A 19,843-nucleotide genomic window follows, 5' to 3' on the forward strand; every position below is an offset into this window, starting at 1 on the left:
TCGTATTATATTAATATTATATTAATTCTCCGGCAAAGGAAATTCACTGAAAAATCACAACTGTAGCTGATGGCTGAGGTTGAGCTTTCATTTTAATCCCTTGTCTCGTGGATTCAACTACGCCTCAATCTGCGACTCCCTTAACCATTTGTCCATTCACGTCACGAGACACTCAGATTTTAGTGATACTTTTCCACTTAACCACCATAAATCAAATTAGGATTAATGTATCAATTTAAAATAATCATTTTGTCATAAACTGTAATTTAATAGTATGGGCCTTTTGATATACCCATTAATGACGGTTAATATCTGGTTTAAAGAAGTTAACATGTGCTTCAGATATTAAGGTAAAATATATGTGTGAGGCTTATGATTAAAATGATTAGATGAAGCTATTTGAAGAGATTAGTCTTGATTAAAGTTGTTCTTATTTAAAAGAGTATTGACGTGACAACACTCTTTAAAGAGGAATTAGATGAAAGACAAAAATGAAGTTAGCAAACCATGGCTAGGATTAAACAAATTGGTAATCGAAGATTATATATATATATATATATTAGATCAAACAGCTTGAACTTTAGCATTTGGTCTCACTTGGAGTTGTGGGGTTGGATCCGATTTGGGTGTACCAATGGAACAAAATATTGGCTTGTATCAATAATTTTGTGGGAAATTTATCTCTCTGTTACATTTGTCCTCGAACAGTAAAAATCCTACGAGATTGAGATTATATGTACCACATTTTCATCGACCTGCTCTCTCTCTCTCTCTCTCTTGCCCCATATTAAAGAGTGATAATAATGCAATGATGTTAGAGACAAATTATGTGTTTGACAATGAAAACAGGCTGCATGCAACTAGGATAAGAATTTGTACGAGGTATTACAACGAAAGAAAGGAAGAAGCTGCAATTTGATTGGAGAGGAAGACATTAGATTTTTTTTGAAGGAAGGAAGACATTAGATTTGGTTGTAGGGAACAATAATTTTTATTTAGAGTATATTACAAATTTGTGAATTATTCTATTTTGGTCACTCTACCATTTAATAGTTAACGATGTTGATACATGATACATCACATACAATGTTATTTAAAAAAGTCAACTTTACACCAAACCAATAATTTTGAATCCATGAGACCCAATTCTCTCATTTTCTATTCATTTCTCTATTTTCTTATTCTTTTATCTCCATTTTTCTTATTGTGATTGGTTAGCGTCAATAGCCATTAACAATGCTTAGTGAGTCTCAAAAATTTCCACCAAACTTGTTTCATCTTCTTAAAGGCGAATTGATGGTTGTTTAATCGGAAAAACACTCAAACTCCATGAATGTAGTGTTGAATGCTTCAAGTTTTTAGATCTTTATCGTTTACCATTTGATGGAGTCTGAGTTGATATATGTTGCTCCCCACCTTAAGAGGGGCCTCTCAACTGTTGGGTTTTTCAAATGGATGCTCCGATTACCGGTAATCTTTTTTCGTTTTCATTTTTTTTATTTTATTTGTGTTTTTTTATGATTTATCATCCTAATCGAGCCATGAATCGTTATATTTCGGATGCCATTTATAAAATATTTTTTTTTCTCATTTCTCCAATTCATTAGAAGAAGAAAATCTTTACAACTTTTTTTTTGTTCATAGTTCTAAGCATTTGCTAAATACTGCAAAATGTAATATTATTGAGATTTTCTTCTTATCTTTCAAGTACCATGATGAAATTTTCTTCTTTGGAATCTACAAGTATGGTGTTCCCACCCTAAAGGACCACTGCAACAAACCTATGCAAAATTTAGTTGATTTGTGGTCGTGAATGGTGGTTAGAGTGAAAAAAATTTAAAAAAATGACATGGATAACGCGTGATTTTACATAAATAAACAATAATCCATGTAAGCAGAAAGATATATGATGTCATCATGTTGTGTTTGGTTTTAGACCTAAGTGATCAAAATATGAGTAATTTGAAAATTTAAAGATTAAATTAAAAAAATTTAATATTTAATAACTAAAATAAGAATAAGAATAAATTTGAGTGATGAAATTTAGAATTTACCCTATTGTCTAATAACAAGTTGAGAGGAGTGGGCACGTGATACATGAATTCTAGTCTGTCCATCTCTCTCTCTCTCTCTCTCTCGCAACGACCCATTGATGGGGTTTGTTTTTTTTAATCAAGACCCATTGATGGAATTGAGACATTGGAGCTTTACATATATGTATCCATCCATACATCTATATATGTATGTGAAACAGCTGTAATGGCGGTGGTTGTAAACCATGCAGCCATGCGGCTGTCGGAGACTGGGCCTTGGATTTTCATCTTTAAAATCATTTTTACTAGTTTTTAAGGCTAATATAGATTTCTATTTATATATTATTAAATATAAACACTTAATTAAGTGCTTTCAATGATACCACTACTAATCAATGCACAAGTACAACAATGAATGACTTGGAGAAAAAAAACTCAACCCAAATAGCAATTGAATAGGAGAAAAGTAAATGAAGTAAAATGATTTTGAATAATAATAGAATAAGGCGGGAATGGTATTTGGACACGTCAGATATTCATTGACCTTCGACATAAAATGTAATCAAAGTCGGCAGATAATTATATGTACCTCAAGGCTCAAGGGGGAGGGAAGTTTCTCATAGAAAATGGGAGGTCATTAGATTATTTAGTTTTCAGTACAGCTAATGAATTAATACGGATCCCTGGGTTACAAATTAATTAGTTGTTGCCTCTGCCTCTTGCACTTTGCCAATGGGGTCACCACTAAGCAAAGGTATTATGCCTTTTCAACAGAGCTCCACAAGCTACCATAGTTGAGTTAAAAGGAGGAACTTAAACACTTATCCCCAAAACAACTCACGAGTGGGATATTAATTAATTAGTTAATTAACGAATAAAACGTAAAAATAATGTTAAAAACAATTAAAAAAACCCAATATTTTGCACGTGGGATGCACAAGTGTGTGCATATGGTTAATTGGTGCCTTTTCCTCTTTTAATTCGTCAAATTATCAGCTTTTACCCATTTTTTTTTATATTTACATGGAGGCTGCAACCCAAAAATTGTCAATCTCATGGCTGGAATTCTGATACTTAACTGTGTAAAGCAATTAAATTACATCATGGTAAGCCCTTGTGTCCCGGTCAAATTAAAAAGAGGTCATCAAAAATATAAAAAGTGAATTCCTTTGAAATAGAGAGATGATTATCCAAAATGCAGAAAAGCAATCCACTCCATTTCAACACTTTAATTTATTATTTTCAATAAACCAATGCAGGAACGAGATTAAAATAATCAATTTGAGCATGTATGCAATGAAGCAAAGTGGGTTAATTATTATGAATGGTAAGTCGATTCCATACCAAATTCTATTGCTAATCAAATTGAGACTGCTGCTTCCCTAAACACCGTCTGGCCATCCATATGCAAAGAATTTCCCTTTTCTTTTCTTTTCCTCCAAACATATCAAAGTCTTGCTGTTGAATTCAATAGTTCTTATCCAACTACCAGCTTTCCAACAAGGACCTATCTAATTCGGTTGGTCGTACCTCTTGTTTCGCCATTGGACTCGTTGAGTATAACCAAAATAATAATATTGTTGTGTTCCAAACAGAGGAGAGGATTTAATTGTCTGATTATTTTAATTAATATTCATTTCCTTCATTTTAATATAATTACCTCCCAGCCTACCTCTCTCCACCAACAATAACAAACATTGTTTTTGGGTCATTTCCATTGAAAAAAGGGGATCGGGTGTTTTTGACTAATCAAAGTATTAAAAGAATATATTAGTGATTAAGACATGTTATTAGCTTTGAAATTGTGGACTAAAAATATACATATCACCCACTTAAAAGGTTTTAATTTAATATCCTTATATATTGAAAGATGTAAGAAGAAATAACCAAACACTTAAATAATTAACCATAATATTGGATGAATAATGGATATGTATTATCGATAAATCAAATAATCATATATAAAATTATATATCATTAATAAATTAATTTTAATAAAAATAAATGAAAAAAAATGATGGAAATTTGCTGCAACTTGGTTGAATTAAGTTAGATGCATCTCTTTGGCAAGCTAATACAGCCACGAATGTAAGGGTTTTATTATTGTTTTCGAAATTAAGTAATAACGATTGAAATGGGAATAATTGCAATTTGTAACATGATGTTATTACTCGAAATACGAACCATGAAGCATATATGTGTATGCCTTTGGATGCATCAAATGAATTTTCCCGCCCTAAATGAAATGCTTGCAAGAGATGACATGCACGTTAGAAAATTATTTGATATAATATTACTTTTTCAATATAGACAACTTAACATTCTTTTACTATTATATTATATTATAATTTTATTTTATTTATAAATTTAGTTAGAAAATTAAATAATGAAGTAAATACTTAATTATGTATATTACTTTTTTAAATGTTTTTTAAATCTGAGACCAACCCATATTCTAAATATGTTTTTTTTTGTCTAAACTCATTTTCCGAAACTAATATTTTTTTGTCTAAACTCATTTTCCGAAACTCATTTTTTTAATTCTGAATCCGATGATATAATTTTGATGGAATTGCTCTAGGCGCTTGATAGCAGGTCTAATGAGCACTCAGGTCTTCTTTTCGTTGCTGATCGTCGGTTGTTCCTTTTGATTTTGGGTGCAATCGGTTTGCGTTTTCTCAATTTTCTCAATTTTATGGAACCATTGACTACTGAGCTCGATTGGAAAAAGCTTTTTCGAGGAACTAAGGAGCAATCCCTAGATTTTTCCCGCCTGAAGTAGTGGAGGGGATTTACTGTCAAGCCTCCTGATACTGTAATCGATAAGGGGATTGTTGAACGAGATTGCTCTGTGGTTGGGCAATTATTGGAGATGCTCCCAATTTTGGCTCCATATAACGAATTGTTGAGATCTTATGGGGGAAATCATCGCATGTCAAGGTTAGCTTAGCTGGGCATAATCTTTATTTTTCATTCTCTAATGCTAATATGAGAGATTGGGTGCTCGAGAATGGCCCTTGGCACATTCAAAATAAGCCCTTCGTGCTTAGGAAAATGGGAACCGAGTTTGAAGAAACTCAATTTTGATCTTAAACGTATGCCTATCTGGGTATAATATACAATGTTCCCTTAGAACTGATTTCTGAATGAGTCTTAGATATAGCTAGTGCAGTGGGCAATCCATTGTAGGATTATGTTACTGCTTCTAAAGAGAGGCTTGAATTTTCCAAATTATGTGTTGAGGTTGAGGTTGAGGTTGGGGCAGTTATCCCTGAGGTGGTCCAGGTAACTTTAAGGGAAGATCCATAGTAAAGTTAGGGTATATGCTCCTTGGTTGCCTAAGATCTGTATGCAGTGCAAAACATATGGTCATCTAGCAAGCAGTTGTGCTGAAGTGTCAATGATCCCTCTGAAGACTAATGAAACAAATGAAGCTCAAGTTTGGAGGAGAAATGTGAATTCCAATGTTTCTGGTACTTCTGTAAAGGAGGGGTTGGTTGGCTCTTCTAGCTGTTTTTGCCTTCTTCATGCCCTGATATACAGAAGGTTAAGTCCAGTGGTGAGGTGCAAATGGTTATGATTTGCATGTAGGTGCTGTTGAAATATATATGCTCTTGTTCTTCAAGGAGAATATAGATACTCTGCAAGAAGCTAGGGAAAAAGCTGCTATCATATTCAATGTCTGGGGAAAGATGATCAGGTTTGTGCTGTTGAGTTGATACTTGTACATGCTCTTCAAGAAAGTAATAGAGCCTCTTGGCAAAGATAATGGAAGTGTGTAAACCATTTCCAAGCTCCAGGGGATGTTGTTATTGCTGACATAGTTGATAAGGGCTTTAAGGAGGTTGTTCCCTCTGGCAATGATGACCTGGGGATTGCTGGAGATAAGGCAATATCTAAAGTTACTAACTGTGGAGGATATTTCCCATCTCTGCAAGACTCTCTAAACCAGAAAAAGAATGCTAAGGGGAAAAAGAAGGATAACACGGGTTCATCTAGCAAAATGGAGACTATTTCTAGAGGTGTAGCTATTGATGGACCTAGAAAGACCAGACATCCTCCTTGGGAGTTGCTATGCTCCTCAATGAAATTAAAACAAAAAAGAAAGATCATTTGGATAGGGCTAAAGGTTTAGAGTCAGTTGTAGTGTGAGTAGTGGTGACCCTCCTATACCAAATAAATGATCTTAAGTTCTTGGAATGTTAGGGGGATAAATAATGGCCTCAAGCTTGGTAGAGTGATAAGGAAAATGGATGCTTTAAATGTTGATGTAGTTTGATTCATGAAACCAGAGTGAAGTGGTAATTTCTATAAGATTATTGATGCATTGACTGTAGAATGGAATGTTGCTACTACTATGAATTTTCTGATGGAGGTAGACTATGGATGCTGTGGAAAGGGATTGACTTTTTCTATTTTAAAGGGTTGTGACCAAGCCCTTTCAATTAGGAGGTGGTAGCCATAGTCTAGTTGTTATTGTTTTATGGCAGTAATAATAGCTGGACTAGAAGGAGTCTTTGGAGCATTTGAAAAAATTTAGAAACTGTCATTGGTCTCCCCATGGCTTATTGGAGGCCAATGCACAAGAAAGCTCTGATTTTGGTAGTTTGGGTTTGTATTGTAGCTCTGATATGGAGGAATTTAAAGGATGCTTGGTGGACTTGGAGTTGCAGGACCATCTTTCACTGGTCCTCTTTTCACCTGGTCAAACAAGCAAGAAGCCTCTTATTTGGCTCAGAAATTAGACATAATTCTTATCAATTCTCAGTGGGTGGAGTTTCCTGACTCATTTGTGGAGTTTCAAGCTCAGAGAGACTCTGATCACTGTCATGGGATAGTTTAAACTCAAAAGAGAGCTAAAGTACATAGGCCTAAGCCTTTAAAATTTCAATTGTTGGACGAAAATGATAATTTCTTGAGGGTTGTTAAGGAGCTGGTAGGAGCAGAGTGTAGGCAATCCAATACAACTACTCTTTAGTAAAATGAAAAGACTAAAGCCTCTATTAAGGGGAGTTTAATAAGAGCCATTTTTCTGATATCTCTGGTATAGTGACTGGGAAGAAAGCAAAACTGGAATGCATCCAAATTATAAACTTGCCCATGTTGATCAAAGAAGAGTGGCTGGGAAGAAAGCAAAACTGGAATATATCAAGATTATAACCTTGCCCATGTTGATCAAAGAAGAAGAGTGATGAGGAACAGATTCAGGCAGACATAATGCACTAGAAACTGTTGAATCTGAGTTCTATAGGCAAAAAACAAAGTTCACTGGTTACAAGAAGGAGACTTGAATACCAGATTTTTTCATCAGAGAGTAGAATCAAACAAAAGAGAAACACTATTACAATTATCAAAGATGAAAATGGGGTATTTCATGAATCCTTTGATGACAAGGCTGCTGAACTGGTCAATTTTTTCAAGAATCTTATTAGCACTGTTGACCCTTTGGCTAATAGTTGTTCTATGGAGTGGTTGAAGTCTTTGCTGGATTACTTCTTGCCTGATGGAGTTGATGCTTCCTTGCTGGTGATCACAGATAAGGAGATCAAGGAGGCTATTCTCAGGTAGGGAAAGGATAAAAGCCCAAGACCTAATGGGTACACATCTGATTTTTCAAGAAAGCCTGGGAGATTGTTAGTAAAGATTTTCTGGACGCTATAAGGTACTTCTTTCATACATCCTCCTTCTTCCTGCTTTTAATGCCAGCACCATTGTATTGGTACCTAAATTTTTTAATTCTTGCATGTCAAAGGATTTTAGGTATATCTCATACTGCTCAGTGATTTACAAAACAATTACTAGGATTTTGGTTACTAGGCTAGCAGTGTATTTTCCTGAAATGATATCTCACCAAATCTGCTTTTGTCAAAGGTAGAAACATTGCTGAAAATACCTGCTTGCTCAGGAGTTGTTAGGGGTTACTCTAGGAAAAACCTTTCCCCTAGATGCTCCTTAAAAATAGTCCTCCAAAAGGCTTTTAATTCTATCTGCTGGGATTTTTTTTGAGTGTTCTTGAAGCCTTGGGTCTGCCTGGTATATTTTGTAGATAGATTAAAGCTTGTGTAACAACCCTATACTCTATTTCTTTAAATGGTAGTTTGGTAGGGATTTTATGGGTGCAAGAAGAGTTAGGCAAGGGGACCCATTATCCCACTATCTTTTTGCTCTTGTGATGAATGTCCTCTCATCTCTGCTGAATGTTGCTCCCAAGAATGGTGTTTTTAGATTCCATCCAAATGCAAGAAAACTTCTCTTACTCATCTCTGTTTTGATGATGACCTTTTTATATTTTTCCATGGGTCATTAGATTCTGTTTTGAGGTTATTAGCACACTATACATATTTTATGAAAACTATCTGGTTTAAGGCTAAATGCTATGAAGTCTAAATTTTTTGCATGTGGGGTGCCTGTGAATAGTCTGGATCAGATACATATAGCTACTGGTTTTAAAATGGTCAGCTACCTATTAGGTACATGGGTGTGCCTTTGGTTACTCGTAAGCTTACAAGTAAGGATTGCTCAGCTTTATTTGTGAAAATTAAGGACATGATGATAAATGATCTAGCAAAAATTTAAGTTTTGGGGGGAGATTGCAGCTTGTGAAGTCTGTATGTTTAGCATTTTTGGCTATTGGAGTAGTCATAAACTCTTCATCTTGTTGTTTTAAAGCAAATTAATCTTTCCTTAATCTTACTTAGCATCTAATAATCAAAACTAAACTTAAATTTCAGCACATAATCAGCTCAAGAGAAAACTCACCTTTGCTTGGCTTCACACGTGAAGAAGAAGAAGAAAAAAAAAAGAAGAGAACTCTGGAAACCTCTAAACTTTTTTTTTCCTTCCTTCCACGTGTATCTATATATACCATATATTATTATTATATTTTTCTTTCTTTACAAATGACCATACTATCCTTTATTCCTCATTCTTTTCAATTTGATCTACACCTCCTTTCTCATATAAGTCTTTAAACCACTCAATTATTCTAATTTAAATCACCAAATTTTTGAACCTTACAATTTAGTCACTAACCGTATTGAGGATGTTACAAATCTCTCCTCCTTTTTAAGAAAATCGTCCTCGAATTTTCATTACACATATCTAAGAACATATCTTTCAATGTTCTCATGCTTTCTCTATTTTATCCCATTATTCCATCATTCTATAACTCGGAATACAACCCTAAACCTCTTCAAATGTTATTAAACATATACTTTACAAATCATCAATATTTTCATAATATTATCTACCATTTCCTTACCCCATATCAATTATATTCACACTTTACACCCCTTTTTCATTTAATTCCCTATATATATACTCCTTTATAAATCATATCTCCTTACTTATCCCTTGAGAATATCTCCATTAGATTAACGAGAATTAAATTCCCTGAATTCGAATGTAACACTTCTAACATATCTTGTTTACTTTAGCACTGTACCTTAATGGAATTGTCACTACACTATTTCTAAAAATGACTTCTAACTAAATTCTCAATTCTTACCCATTCTCTACTCTTATATGGTTATACAAGCTCATACAACTAATATCATAAAGCATTTACTATACAATAGAAGATACCTGCTATTATCTCTGGATCCTCATTGTCTTCACTGATATTGAGATTATATACTCTAGCCGTAGAGCGCATTTCCTGTTGAGTAGAAAATTTTGTCTGGCTTCTTCCTCTACCTCTACCCCGTCCTCTCTGGAATATCGAAGCAGATCGCTCCAACTGCACAGGCTCTCCTGTCCCCAATGGACTCTCATGAAATGTCCTATTTCCCCACATCGGAACAGACTCCAGATTCAACTCTACATGCCCCACCATGATATCTCTCACAAATCTGACAGTGTCTCTGTTGTGCTCTTCCATCACCAGACTTTCCTAATTGAGTCTGTCTAGCTCTCATCTGATTTGATCCTCTAGCAGATGATACCACTAATTCAGACCTTACTTGGTATTGGAACCCAGAATCTCTACCTCTCTTGGGTGGTACAGAGCTTGACGAAGCCCCCGTTCTTTTGGAAGATTGAGCTTTCTGATCCCCAAACCGCTCATTCTGAGCTCTTTCTAGAGCTTTAGCACGATTTACTACTTCTTGAAATGAGGACAAGTTCAAAACATCAACTCTTTTTAGCCTTGGTCGTAGTCCTTCAACAAACCACTCACATGCTTCTTTCTCTGTCCGAATCAATTCGGCCGCGAATCGACTTAACTTGTTGAATTCACACTCATATTCATACACAGTGCGATTCAGCTGTTTCAAATTCAAGAATTCTTTCTTCATTTCCCTGATGAACTGATCTCCTATATACTTGTGCTTAAACTCTTCTAAAAACAAATACCATGTTTTCTGATCATTTGGCATCCTATGAATAACATTCGTCCACCAGATTCCCGCTTGCCCATGGAGCAAAAAGACCATCCCATCTAGTTTCTCCATATCAGAGCAGTGGAGTCCCTCTAACATGATCTTTACATCATTAAGCCAAAGGTCCGCAACAACAGGACCTTCTTCGACTTCACCTTTGAACTCTGGAGCTCCTAATCCCTTTAAATCTTTGGCTATATTAATCCTCTGCGTTGAGGATGCAGAAGTTTGGAAACGTGTCAAAATAGTGCCCAACGTTCTGAAGAATACATTTTGATCTTGTACAGGCACTCCAAAGGGTTCCTGTCCTTCACCTTGCCTGGGGCAGGTGAATTACTAATTTCAGCTAATATATCATCTCGCTTCACCCCGAGAGCTATCTTGTCCGGACATCTAATAAAAGATAACCAAATATTTCTATCAGCTAAACAACATACTCATTACTCGTATCAGATCAGAAGTTCTTACTACTGTGTTGGCATGAACACTTTTTAAGACACTATGGACTCCGATTTATGCCGAGAATCGACTAAACCGTAGCTCTGATACCATTAAATGTAACACCTTCAACCCGTATCCGACCCGGATACAAGTATGAGGTGTCACATTGATTTTTCAAACTTTAAACTTTTAACGAAAACAATGAAATTTAAAACTTTTATTAAAATAACATTGTCACTGTACACGAGTTAACCAAAACAAGACAAAACTAATCAGAGCATTTGTAACTAACACTTTTCTTACATGCCAACACACTACATACAACAAAATACCTACTGTGACTTTACTTCTGATCTGATCGTTGAGTAGAGATATGTTGATATGCAAATTCCTATTCTTGATTCTCCTGCTCTTCGAAACCTACGTGTAAAAACACTTACACGCTAAGTCATAGACTTAGTGAGGCATAATTACATAATAAAGAATTACTAAAATATAAACATGTCGTCTACTATCCAAACACAATTATACTATCATACCATCATTTATTATACCACATATGAGCCAATATAATCATAATAAACCATATTAAGATACAATTAATACATCCTCGTTATGTCTTATTTAAGCCCATATACACTATTGAGAACCCAAGGTATACGAGTATTATGAGGTTTTGCACACGTATGCTGTCACCACAGCTCAATGAATGTTCTGAAGGACCTATCCAGAGGTCATAAAGATCCTCGGTAACTATCCAGAGGTCATAAAGATCCTCGGTAACTATCCAGAGGTCATAAAGATCCTCGGTAACTATCCAGAGGTCATAAAGATCCTCGGTAACTTTCCATAGGTCCCGAAGAACCTAGGTAAACTATCCATATATTCCTTAGAACATAGGTATACTGTCCATATATCTCGAAAGACCTCGAAAGACATAGGTAGTTCTTTGACTCTTGGCATGCCAACTATACTTACAGTTCTCATAACTCATATAATATATATATAATGTAACATGTCAATACATATGCTCATTCATACATATAAACCATAACAAACCAACACACACACTTCATACCTAATATAGATATCTCGTAACTCGTTCAATCCCATATGACACATATATTCATATATAAGCTCTAATCTGGAAAATAGACTACCACAATCTGCATAGTATATCCATAATGCATATGGTATGAATTCATATCATATTTAATAATATTGAATGAATCATGTATCAAGATATTAAATCTAGAATTATCGCAAGTCTATAACTGAATATACTAACATAATCATGTTATGCACATGTATTCACCTTAGCCTTGTTTGAATTGAATCAATTCTAACCCTTCGATTACTTTGAAGCAAAGTCACGTTCAATATCTACATAAGCATAATTTTCAAGATGATTATCAGATGCCTAAGTCTTGAAATTAACCTCTAATAGCCTACCCATTTAAGGGATTAATAGCTTAGTCTCTCTTCTTTCTTCTTCTTTTTTTTCATTATGGGGGAATCGGTTCCCCCTTGGGGGTATCGATTCCCCTCTAGCATTCTGGAAATTCATATTCGTTTGAGGGGATCGATTCCCCTTGAATGGGTACCGATTCCCCTAGCCCAGAAATCCCATTTTGAGCTCGAAAATCACCTTATTTCAGCTCAAACCTTCCTATTTCACTTCCTTTAATACTCCTAACTTTAATACACATACTTAAACTTATTTCTATTCCATAATCACTTCTTTAACTTCAAATCTAGTCATTCTTATGTAATTGCAAAAATTATACTAGTTTTGCAACATGTTCAAATTCCTATTCTAACACTTCATATCCCTTAATTAACTTGATGACAAGTCAAATTCAACTTCCAATTCTCAATATAAACTTTATTTCGATATTTCATTCAAACTCCAAATCTTTAAATCCTCATAAACTTCATCTTGTTGTTTTAAAGCAAATTAATCTTTCCTTAATCTTACTTAGCATCTAATAATCAAAACTAAACTTAAATTTCAGCACATAATCAGCTCAAGAGAAAACTCACATTTGCTTGGCTTCACGCGTGAAGAAGAAGAAGAAAAAAAAGAAGAGAACTCTGGAAACCTCTAAACTTTTTTTTCCTTCCTTCCACGTGTATCTATATATACCATATATTATTATTATATTTTTCTTTTCTTTACAAATGACCATACTATCCTTTCATTCCCCATTCTTTTCAATTTGATCTTACACCTCCTTTCTCATATAAGTCTTTAAACCACTCAATTATTCTAATTTAAATCACCAAATTTTGAAACCTTACAATTTAGTCACTAACCCGGTATTGAGGATGTTACAGTCTTGACAGGAGCAGAGTGTAGGCAATCCAATGCAAGTATTGTTTAGTAAAATGAAAAGACTAAAGCCTCTGCTAAGGGGGTTTAATAAGAGCCATTTTCTGATATCTCTGGTAGAGTGGTTGGGAAGAAAGCAAAACTGAAATGTATCCAGATTTATAACTTGCCCATGTTGATCAAAGAAGAGTGTATGAGGAGAAACAGATTCAGGCAGACTTAACTGTAGTAGAAGCTGCTGAATCTGAGTTCTATAGGCAAAAAACAAAAGTTCACTAGTTACAAGAAGGAGACTTGAATACCAGATTTTTTCATCAGAGAGTAGAATCAAACAAAAAGAGAAACACTATTAGAATTATCAAAGATGAAAATGGGGTATTTCATGAATCCTTTGATGACATGGATGTTGAACTGGTAAATTTTTTCAAGAATCTCATTAGCACTGCTGACCCTTTAGCTAAGAGTTGTTATGTGGAGTGGTTGAAGTCTTTGCTGGATTACTCCTTGCCTGATGGAGCTGATGCTTTCCTTGCTGATGAGATCACAGATAAGGAGATCAAAGAGGTTTTTTTCAGGCAGGGAAAGGATAAAAGTCTAGGACCTGATGGGTACACATCCTGGTTTTTCAAGACAATCTGGGAGATTGTTAGTAAAGATTTTCTGGATGCTATAAGGTACTTCTTTCATACATCCTCCCTTCTGCCTACTTTTAATGCCACCACCATTGTAATGGTACCTAAATTTTTGAATGCTTGCATGGAAAAGGATTTTAGGCCTATCTCATAATGCTCAGTTATTTACAAAACAATTACTAGGATTTTGGTTACTAGGCTAGCAGTGTATTTTCCTAAAATGATATCCCACAACCAATATGCTTTTGTCAAAGGTAGAAACATTGCTGAAAATACCTTGCTTGCTCAGGAGATTGTTAGGGTTACTCTAGGAAAAACATTTCCCCTAGATGTTCCTTAAAAATAGACCTCCAAAAGGCTTTTGATTCTATATGCTGGGATTTTTTATTGACTGTTCTTGAAGCCTTGGGTATGCCTAGTATATTTTGTGGATGGATTAAAGCTTGTGTAACAACCCCTATATACTCTATTTCTTTAAATGGTAGTTTGGTAGGGTACTTTATGGGTGCAAGAGGAGTTAGGCAATGTTACCTATTATCCCCCTATCTTTTTGCTCTTGTGATGAATGTCCTCTCATCTCTGCTGAATGTTGCTGCCAAGAATAGTGTTTTTAGATTCCATCCAAAATGCAAGAAAACTTCTCTTACTCATCTCTATTTTGTTGATGACCTTTTTATATTTTGCCATGGGTCATTAGATTATATTTTGGGGGTTATTAGCACACTAGATAGATTTTATGAACTATCTGGTTTAAGGCTAAATGCTATGAAGTATGAATTTTTTGTATGTGGGGTGCCTGTGAATAGTCTGGATCAGATACATATAACTACTGGTTTTAAAATTGGTCAGCTACCTGTTAGGTACCTGGGTGTGCCTTTGGTTACTCGTGTACAAGTAAGGACTGTTCAGCTTTACTTGTGAAAAATAAGGACATGATTGATAAATGGTCTAGCAGAAATTTAAGTTTTGGGGGGAGATTGTAGCTTGTGAAGTCTGTACTGTTTAGACATTTTTGGCTATTGGAGTAGGCAGTTTGTCTTGCCCAAGGGTGTCATTAGAGATGTTGAAAATTTTGCATGAGGTTTTTTTGGAAGGGAAGTGATATTCCAGCAAGGGGGGCTAGAGTGAGCTGGAGTCAGGTTGTTCTTTAAAATCTGAGGGTGGTTTAGGTCTGAGAAAGTTAGCTGATTGGAGTAAGGCTTGTTACATTATGCTCATCATAAACATTTTAGCTGGTGATGGTTCTTTATGGATTACTTGGATTAAAGATTATTGTTTTAAGTCTATGGATTATTGGACTGTTGACAGTAAGCCCCATTTTAGCTGGATTCTTAGCAAGCTGATTAGGTTGAGGGATGAGGCTAGGAGACTGTTATGCCCTGTTGCTAATTTGTCTCAAATCAATGGTTGCTGGATTTGGGATAGTATTCGGAATAGGAGGGACAAGGTTGATTGGCACAAGCTGATTTGGTTCCCAGCTCATGTCCATAAATTCTCCATAGTGGCCTGGATGGTTATACTAGACAAGTTGCCAACCAAAGATAGATTAATCAGATTTGGCATTCAGGATGATAATGTTTGTGGATTATGTGGTGCTAGTCAGGAATCTCGGAATCATCTTTTCCTAGAATGTTCTTTTGCAAGGGAGGTATGGGGTGCCATTTTGCAGGCTTGTGGTCTTCAACATCAAGTGTTGAACTGCTGGGATGATGCCTTGCACTGGTTGACCTTGAATATGAAGGGTAAATCCCTGCTAGTTCGTATTCTCAAACTAGCTTGGACTGGTTATGTTTATTTTCTTTGGGAGGAACGTAATCACAGGCATTTTAGAGGTGTGATTCGTTCGGCTGCTGCAATTGTAAATAAAATTAGAGAGTCTGTAAGAATTAAATTGTATAGGTGTCGCACGAACATGATGGATGATGTAAATAGGAGGTTGTGTCTATATTGGATTTGATCTAGTGTTTGTTTTGTCCTTTGTAGCAGCTTGCTGCTCTCTTTTTGGATGAATAAATCTTTTACTTATCCTAAAAAAACTAATATTTTTTTAATAATTCTCTCGAATTTCGAACGGATTTCCAAATTTGAGCTAATAACTCAACCTTTGAATATATCCATTCACGATTAGCATTTACTGATATTTATAAACGTTTGTAATTATAAAAATAGATTATTATTCATAGTTTTCTAGGTATGGGCCTAAACGATTTAATTAATAACATCTTTAATAGTTTCCCCGAAAAAATAATACCCTAAATAGCTTTCTAATTATGGCACGTAGTGTAGGCAATAGATAATATATTCGTCACCTATGACTTCATTTACAATTAGTCTATGAGTTTTTGTTGATTAATTTATTGATTCCCCCGAAAACTCGATTTACTGATCGCTAGCTTAATCAAATCTAATATATGTATATATAATAACCAATAGTTTAGAATTGAAATTAAGGATAATTAATTGTTAGCTTAATTGTGTTTCAAGCGGATAATGAAATTACATGTAGAAGATTAACATTTGGGATTTAAATATCATAAACTGAATAGAACATAAAAGTAGAGCGAATGAGAATTTGGGATTTGGGGTACTATTGGTTTTATCGGGAAAATGAAAAAGATAGAAATGATGAAGGTTGCTGAATCTGTTCGATTGACGAATAGAATAAATAAAATTTGGGGGAGTTATGTGCAGTCGTAATCCAATGATCCGTCCAAATGAGACTGAACCAACTCTACTTTTAGTTGTCTGAAAAGTGGACAGTACAAAGCTAACGACATTGCTCTCAACTCACACGTGTAATATAATTCAAAAACTGACGAATAAGCCCCATCTCTAAAGTCTTGAAATTCATCTTTTATTCTTTCCTTTAACCACCTCATTTGGTTCCCTTGAACCAACCAGAGTTCAATTCAACAATATGAACAAAACAAGTAATCAAGGGACGGATGGTGTTTTACTTATTGGTCTGCACCGGACACGTGTTCAAGTTTAGGTCTTGATCATTTTATTTTAAAAATTATTTACAAGTATTACTTCTAGGAACGGATGCACTGCATTTTTTAAGGAAAAAATATATATTCATTATTTTAAAATTTTATTAAATTTAGTTTAGTATATCAAGAAGGAGAAGAAATCAAGAAATTTACATACTTATTTTAAAAAAAGTAAGAATATTAAAATTTTGGGTCTCATATTTTAGTTTTTAAATTCACCACTGATTGCTTCTTCTTCTTTTAACGAAATTGATGATATACCTAAAAATATTATAGAAAGTATTTTCATCATATATCTGTTAAAGCCCTAAAAATATTATAGAAAGTATATGAAATTTAAGTTTATTCCATTTATTTTGACCACTGGATCTCTCGAGGCATATATATATTCAAAGAAGAAATTTAAGTATATGAAATATTATAGCAAGGCACTTACAGTTTGGTTATTAAACTTTTTAAAACTTTTATTACGATTATTAAACTTTTAATTTGTTTTCATTACCGACATTATCGTCAGTTATCTTTAAGAAATATTGTCGTGGCATGTTAAAGTTATACTCCCTCCAAAAATCATAATTTTTCAAATTAACAACCATAGCAAAGGCTGATTTTATGATGAACGAAGCAGTGGTTGGTAAATTCCAACAGTAAAATGGTTTTATTTGATTAGAAAATTATTATAGTTTTATTCCAAGTTGATAAGATGGTTAACGGTGACATATAAAAAAATTAGTTTTAAATTTTTATTAGTTTAGCGTCTTTTTACGATGTCGCTTCTACGGTTGGATCAAATTACTCATGTTCTTCGTTTCTCATTCTTTCAGTTCAAACTCGTCAAAAAAAACTTCTACTCTCCTAAATTTCCAGTCAAATCCAATTGAGACTAAGAGCTAAAACTTTTTTGTCGTCATTATCAATCGTTGGATCATTTTAGAGTCAAACTATGTTAATCTTTTAGTCAAATAAAACCACTATACTATTAGGATTAATCAACGACTACTCAGTTCATTGAAAAATCAACTTTTACGAGGATTTAAAATTTGAAAAATTAGAAGTTTTTAAGAGATTTGAATGTGTCACATCAATATCTCTTAACGGTAACAGATGACAGTGACCGTAAAGAAAACAAAATAAAATTTTAATAACTGCACTAGGATTTTTAATAGTTTAATAATTAAAATAAAATTGCTTTAAAAGTTCAATGACTACCGATATAGTTTACTCTTTAATATATGAAAGTATTACTCATGGCCAAAATGCAAGTATTACATACCATAATCGGTATGAGTAATATAAAGAAAATTAACAAAAAATTGTGTAAAATCTTTCTAATAATAATATTACATTAAAAACCCATCAATTAATTGATTTAACATGACTAAACTTTAAATATTTTAAATAAGATTTAAAGTACAAATTTTATTGAATAGAGCATGATTAATTGATTTCATGTCAATTCAATGTGAAACAAATATGTTTATAAAATATTTTATGAAATTCAATGGAAGAACCAATCAAAGCTTACGAATACCTGATGTTTCTATAGATATTTAAGAGCTTTTGTAGCGTGACACGGTAGGTCTTCTTAATGTTCATTTAATGTAATTAATTAGGCTCATATAAATTTTATTATAAATATAATAAATTAAATTAAGAGAATAATTTTTATAATATTTAATTAATAATGGTTAATTTTAAAAATATTATATTACAAAATGCAATTTTTTTCATTAGTTAAATGAAGAATAGTCAAAATCCAATGCCCGACCATTCGGCGCTGCACACGTGCATTTTGTGATGGCTTTCTTTGTACATATCATGTAGTGCAAACACATCCATTCAGTGACTGCCATTATTTCTGTATGAGAGGCTCTTTCCCAATTACTACTTTTTTAGGAAGTGTTTCGTTTTTGAGGGGCCCATTCCATATCGCAAAAGGCCGGAAATCAAAAGTACATTTATATTCTGTGAATTAATAGTTCTTGTATATAGTATCAACAGATGGTTAGGTCAATCGATTCGATTGGAATTAATTAATTGATATTATATATATTACATTGAATGGATAGATTTTCATAGTCAATTTAATTAAATTAACATAAATTGATTTAGCCATTCAATAAAATTACTTTTAAAATTAAAATATTATTTATATATTACATAAACCAAATAATCTCAACAGTTAACACTTGTTATCTCTAAAAGTTCCTGATTCGAATATAATGTATATAAAAAAATAAACATTCATTATCAATGGCCAATAAATCTTTAAAATATACTACAATAAATCTTTAAAATATACTACCTATAAAAATATATATATATTACATATATAAGTTAAACGATTCGAACCAAATAACAAAACGACTTAACCTTCCTACTTGTATATGATTATATATAGGGGTGTGCAAATCTAAGTACCTGATTACCGGGTATCCGCAACATCCAGGTCGGTGATTTCTTAGCTCGTGTCCCGACCCGGATGTTACGGGTACCCGATAATCGGGTACCCGAATTTTGCAGGTACCCGATACCCGATTTTATTATTTTCAAATTAGATTTTGTGACCCGGACCTAACCCAGGAAATGTCAGGCCAGGCACCCAACCTGACCGGGTAATTTTTTAAAAAAAATTATCTTATTTTTTTAGATCCGGGCAGACAGATTTTGAACAACCCTAATTATATACACCTCCATTAATCGCAAGACTTATACTTTTCTATATAAAAATGAGTAATAATCAACAAAATACTATAAAACAAATAGATGGGTAGGCAGAGCAACTTCAAGCTTACAAAAAATGTCAGGAAAAACCACAAAGCATGACATTAAAACCGCCTTCTACTTATTCTTTCATAAAATTAATTTTCTTAATGAAATATCTGCTACTAGTCGAATGGCAATTTATTATAGAGAATAATATTAATTTATTTATTTAACTTGGAAAAAAAATTACCGCCAATTAATTTTTAATGATGGTGGAGAGGTTCCAACTATTACTGAAGAATGATCCCAGCAGCCCAACATCACTACT

The sequence above is a fragment of the Hibiscus syriacus genome, unplaced genomic scaffold (assembly GCF_006381635.1).
Source record: "Hibiscus syriacus cultivar Baekdansim isolate YM2019G1 unplaced genomic scaffold, ASM638163v2 tig00116962_pilon, whole genome shotgun sequence".
Classification (NCBI taxonomy): domain Eukaryota; kingdom Viridiplantae; phylum Streptophyta; class Magnoliopsida; order Malvales; family Malvaceae; genus Hibiscus; species Hibiscus syriacus.